Below are 6,626 nucleotides of genomic sequence, written 5' to 3'. Positions count from 1 at the left end.
AATTACCTGTAAAATTTATTTCCATTTTAAAATTTTTTTAATGGTCTCTTATTTGTGATACTTGTGGTAAACACAGAGTTTGACTGCTTTTAATTTGTTTGCTAACCAGTTCTATTGTTTTTTTCTTTCTATTTTAGAAATAATTCATAACATCTGGAAGTTTTAAAAATCCATTATGAATCCAAAGACTTCCTAGGCTGGAGAAAGTGACCTTCCTTTTTTTCAGAATGATGGAAATACTGGAAATAATTAAATTACTAAAAATTACATGAGTTCTAAAGAATACAAAAAAATATTACTTCATATGTATTTTACTGGATTGTTTCCTATCTTAAATCACACACCATTTGATATTTATTATTGCTCTCTATATGCAAAGCCATGTAATAACTACTATGGGGCACAAAATGATGAATAAATTAGAATCTTGCTCTGAAGTAGTTTTCAGTCTAGTAAAGGAGACAAAAAGCTATAAATTAAGATAAACTAAGAATCATAAGAAAGGTAAAGGAGCTGAGAGGAGGAAGAGAATGATTTCAACAGGGGGGATCAGAAAGATTTCCTATGTTAGGGGATCTTTGGGTAGAGTCTTGAAAACTGAGTAAGATTTGAGCATGTAGGGATGAGCAAAGAGCATTTCAGACAAAGGCAGCATAAGAAAAGGCATGGAAACAAATAAATATATTAGGTATTGCAAAAAGAGCCATTCCATTTGTTTAAAAGGTAGCACCTAAAACAGGATGAATTGCATATCAGAAATTAACTAAAAGAGTCTCTTATTGGGGTGGGGTGTGGGATGAGAGGATGGCTGGATATGAAAGAATAGAAATAAAGTAATAGTAATCTCTTCGGCATCACCTGAAGATTAACACTGAATAATCGAGATGGCATAATTTTTATGTGGAAGTATTCTACTTGGAGTGGTTTGTTTCCATTAGCCAATTGTTTTGACTTAATTGCTTTATGAATGTAGCTCACATCAGTAAAATGGTGAAGGGTAGAGGCAGATTTCTGGTCTGGGTCTTGTAAATTTTAAGAAATGCCTATATTATTAAATGCCTAATTTTTCCTTCCAGGCTTTTATTCATTTACTTTTCAGTAAGTGTAAATCCTTGAAGGGTATATCATTATATGGATTCTGTGTCCAATGGCCATAGCAGGAAGATCTCTTCAGAATTTGGCATGAACCATGCCACTGTTTCCATGGGCACAAGTGACCTTTCCTTAATTACTCTAGTTTTGTTTGGTTTGCCACCAGGAGTCACTTTGTTATTCTTTGCTTTGTACACATCAGCACATTTCTTGCTCAAATCGAATTTAGTTTTATCTCAGGCATAATAAGCATTTTGATTTTTAACAAGAGCTGTGCGCTCCCTCTGGTTCCAGAAACCCCACTTAAGCCAATAAAAATGGCTTTGGACCACAGCTTTGCAAACATACCTATCATTTTAGAAATCCTCTTTCCAGCATGTCTCTACAGGCTCCAAAATCACAGAAAGACAATGCCTAATATTTTAAATACTCCATTCCAACCAGTCATTCTTTTTTACATATATCAATACCTATTATGTACAAGGGACTATGCTTGCTGCTATGCATGATCTTAAGGTTTGGGGTAAAAAAAAAAAAAAAATTTGGAATGGCCTATAGAAGAAATAAAATAAATACATCAATAATTATAAAGCAAAGTTACTGCAATAGACATTGCCACATGAAAACTGACACTCCAGAGGGCAACACTTAGTTAGATCCTTGGAAACAAAAGGAGCTTATTTGCTACAGCCTCCTTCTACCAAGGATTTATTGTTGGTATTATTCCATAGACCAATAGCATATCTAAATATAGAGCTTATGTAAACATGATTAAACATATAGACAAACCATAAAGTCTTCAGACAATTCAGTAGAATATTTTTGACATGAGCAATAATGCTGACCTGAAGAGGGGTTGGTAGTATAGAGTAATAGCCTTGAGAAGTTAATCATGGTAAGGCCACATTTAGTTTCATTTATTTGGGGAGAGAGACAGAAGGCTCTAAATCTCTGTGTCCTTAAGAATTATTTGTATTAAAATAATTCTGGGCCCCCATTGAGTATATGAATATTAAAAATATTGATAGAAATTAAAATTAGTCTCTGTTTAAAGCATGAAAATCCAAAAAGTTTGGCTTTGTCTTATCTCATGCTTCTATCAGAAGATTGTGATTTGGGCCTTCTTTTTATCTTCAGACAAAATTGGCTACATTTGAAAAGCTATTGCAGCTGTGTTGGATACTGCTGAAAATTCCTAAGTATGACTCAGATGACAAATTATATTTGATAGAGATTCTAGTGGGATTTGCAGAGTGGAGCCTCAATCCGGAGAATGATTAAGTTAGCTGAAGACCCAACAGGGAACTCCTGAATTCCTACAAAATGTTGTATCCTAGCCTCTGTGTCATCTTTGTGGCAAAATTTATAAAGTAAATTACGTTGTTGTGGGATGAGTCAGTGTGTTAGCTAATGAAATGAATTCCAACTTTCTATGAATTTTCAAATATAATTACAATAATAATTATGATGGCAAATAATTATCACTGAAACATAAGTATATAAAGACTTCATTCAGGAGGACATAATAATATTTCAGAAAATTTCACAATTCATACATGTACATTAAGGTAGTTTCCAGGAAATTATACTTGCTCAAATTTTCGTCACCTTTATAGGTATATATATATATATATATATAAATATACATACAGACACATGTATAAACTGGTAAACACACAAACACATGTAAATTCTCTTGCATGCTCTAAGAATGAACTCATCATTCAGTATAAGTTAATGAGTATTTCCTCAAAATTTTTAAAATTACAATACCAGAAATTATCTAAAGATTAATGATAAACCAAAAAATCAAAAGTATAATATTTTTCTTAATTGACCATTAACTCTATAACTTTCTTTCCCTTTTCTCCATTCTTTTACAATCTCCTCATTAGGAAAAAAATACAAAATTAAGTGCCAAATTTATATTCACCTAATTTCTATATTGTATACAAATATTGTTACCATAATCAGTGACTAATCTAAGTGGAAAACATAGTGAAAATTTTTGGCAAGTATACTATTTAGTTCCAATTCCAATGAGTAATTTTGAAAGTCATGTAACCTCTTTGAACTTTCTGTTCAATCTTGGGGTAATTTTCAGCTGAAAAATACAAGGCTTAACAGCAAAGGATATAAAAATATATACATAGGAATAGAGATATTTCATGTTTCTAAAATGGTTATGTTGTACCACACTTCATTTTACTAAACATCAAGGAAATGTGAGTCTTGTCCAAAAGCCAAATTTATAGGCTAAAAAGAAGTGGTTATTAATATAGTTCCATAGGAACAAAATTAAGAGGACAATTAACTCCACCTTGGGAACTAAGAAGTAATTAAAGAAAAGCTCTTGAAGAATTGGTCATAATAATCACTCAGATATTTGCCTATCATGTCCCACTACCAATGTCATTGCTTCAATCTTGGATATCTATGATTAGACACACCCAAGTCCTTCAACTACGACATGATATTTTTCAACCATATTTCTGGCTCTACACACCTATTGGTATTTGTTCAAATTCTTTTAAAGGGAACGCAGCTCTCTAAATATGGTTCCACCCATGTAAACTAAGTGAACTGATCTACCTCTCTAGGAATAGCAAAGAAACTGTGCACTGTGTTTTACAATTGTAGAATGTTACCATATTTTAGGCTGCGATTCTGCTATGGATTCAGACTAATTCTAAGTGAATCTTTATCACATTTACATTTTAAAGGAGCTTATGGCGATTGGAAAGCATATAGAAAATATCCATAAAAATAACACATCTCGTCTTAAAAAAGAAAACCACACATGAAGTAGAACAACTAGCAAGTGAGAGAGAGGTCGAGGGGAGAGAGAGAGAAAGAAGCAGGGAGAGAAAGAGAGAGAGAAAGAGAGACTTCTCTTACATGTGTTTTTCATGTTGGAAATAATTGATTTTCTTATTGCTATTGTAGAGAGCACTGCTGACATTCACTGGCCTACTGAGTTCATCACAGCTGTGCTTATGCATCTCTCCCAAACTCCGTTTTCCACTGAACTGGAAAATATTTGAATTTTTGGTTGATAATTCACCACACCCTTGCTTTGCCTCATCTTTCCAGCCATTCTCTCTGTTCAAGGAGAGCCAGATCAATCAGTGCGTTATCTGGTGTAGGTGTTTAGATTTGTTAAAACTCCACATGTAATCCAGAGAGCGAATGGAATGTTTGTACGAGCTGGTTAATATCAGTGAAGTCAGGGATGTATAGAAAGAAATGTGTGTGTAGATTACTATGAGGACATCAGCTCTTGGATTGCATAATAGGATTCACCAATGTGTGTATTGCACCCAGTTATGACACCAGCTCAGATCCACATTCATCTAGACACTGTATTAAAAAGCACATTGACATGAGGTGGAGGAATAGGATCTGGGACACAGAATGTAAAGGATCCAAATTGCTCAAGGTAGTGAAGAATACTAAATCAGAAAATATGGACTATGAGATTTCTTATCTCTGGATCTATCATGGATACCTTAAGATACAACAATACTTTTACGTGCAAAATATCAGTTAACTTTTCCTAAATGAATGCATCAATCATGGATTTTTCTCCTAGCACAAAACTTTTATTTGAATAGCTACTCAAATAAGAATTTTAGGACAAACCAAAAATACAATAAACATCATACATGAAATAAAGCATAAAAAGCATTATCTAGAAAATAATGTATCTAATTTTTCACAGTAAAAAATAATTCTAAAGAAGAAATTCAATAAATTTCAATTTCATTGACCATCTAAAGTAATAAGATAATAAATATAGATGTATGAATTTTATGCAAGTGTCAAAGACACCAAGAGGAAAACAAATCATGTTTCTGAATTGGTTTGAATACAAGCAAATTTTTTTTAAAGTATAGAATGAAGATGATTGGGAGACAGGAAGACATATATAACAGTCTTTTCCCCCAATATCTCTGCTATGATCCAGAAAAAAGCTTTTTATCATGGCTATTTTTTCCCTTTAAAGTAGTGATTCTCCAATCTAAAATCAGAAGATGCACAAGAGATTGGTCCAACTAGTTCTCTTTTCCTGTCACCAGATGATGTCATCTACATTGGGACATCTTTGTGCTTTTTGTACTGGGCATGTAGAGAAATTGGTTTCTACTGTCCTTGCTTATAGAATAGATGCACACTTGGGAATATATATATAATATGTGAATTGAGTAACATGAACTGAGAAAAAGAGAAAGATAAAAACAAGTTTAAAGAAAAAAATTTTGAACTGGTTTTTAAAGAAGTGACTTGCATGAATTGGTGTGAGGTGGGAAGAATTTTATGTGCACACATATGTATGGAGATAGGCATGGTTACATTAACATGGAAAGAATATAATAAATGCAGGTGATTTTGATTAGAATTGAAAAGCCTGTGTAAAATACAGAGATGAATGAAGTAATTATGGACTAATGATTAGGATATAAAGAAATACATCTTGATTACTAGAAATATCTTGATAATATGGACAAGCATATTTTTCTTGCAAAGATTTATTAAAGACCTATAAATGGTATATACCCCTTTTTCAAATATGTTCCAGAAATTACTCCTTAGATCCAGAAATACATTGAAAAAGCTGTGTTAATGTGGTCCAGAATTTATATAAATGAAAGTCTAAATTTGGAAATATTTATACTAATCTTTATACCAATTCAGATAAAATGAGAAATTCTTCTGGTATTCTTGATAGTTCATGTGATAAGTTCTTTCTCTTCTTGTTTTTCAAAAATCAAGACGTGAAAAGACTAAATTTTTCTCTAGAAAAATCTGTTCTGGATTTCACAGCAGCATAAAAATTTGAAATCTCACAAGAAATTACTCTGGCTGGCTAAAGAAATTTGTGAGAAATAGAAACAGCTATAGATAAGTATCTAACTTTTAAGATGCCATTCAAATATAGCTCAGATACTTAGTTTTTGACATTTGCCTGAAATTAAACTTTTAGGACCCAGGGTGGGTGGATGAGTAGAAGGGACAAACAAGCTTTTCTTTCAGTTAATCTTTTACAGTTCCCTTTTTAAATTGAGTTAGAGTGGAATCTGGCAAAATTCCAATATAGAACACTACCAGGAAGATAAGGTTTGCAAATTAGCCATGCCCAAGCAAAGGGCATCAAGCACTTTCTCCAAATTATGTAATTGTTAATGTTATAAGGGGAAATAAAAAATACATACATTTAATTCTTTCATTAAAACACAAGGCAGAGTATTTTGATTTATATGCTTAAGTTATACAAACATATATGTGACTAAAATATGTAACAAACTTATATGTAAACAGATGCATACAAGCTCCAGATGTGTTAGTTTTCTTACTTTGTGGGTTGTGTCTTCTATAAGGGAAAAAGACATATTAATCATTTCTTTTACTGCTAAGGGGATGGGTGCTGCTCTCATATTTCAGAAAGGGGCTGGAAAGTGAGGGAAGCCAAACTTTTTCCTATTTAAGGCCAAAGCAAAAGAATCTCAGTGGCTGAGTTTTATGACGGGCCCGGT

At 32.7% G+C, this 6,626-nt stretch overlaps 1 pseudogene; it reads right to left on the bottom strand.

Annotated features, from left to right (window-relative positions):
• Nucleotides 1-1,095: 1,095 nt before the first annotated feature.
• On the bottom strand, nucleotides 1,096-1,438 carry LOC105291854 (annotated as a pseudogene).
• Between the last annotated feature and the right edge of the window lie 5,188 nt (nucleotides 1,439-6,626).

The sequence above is a fragment of the Pteropus vampyrus genome, unplaced genomic scaffold (genome assembly GCF_000151845.1).
Source record: "Pteropus vampyrus isolate Shadow unplaced genomic scaffold, Pvam_2.0 Scaffold2, whole genome shotgun sequence".
Classification (NCBI taxonomy): Eukaryota; Metazoa; Chordata; class Mammalia; order Chiroptera; family Pteropodidae; genus Pteropus; species Pteropus vampyrus.
This window is presented reverse-complemented; position numbering and strand designations above follow the sequence as displayed.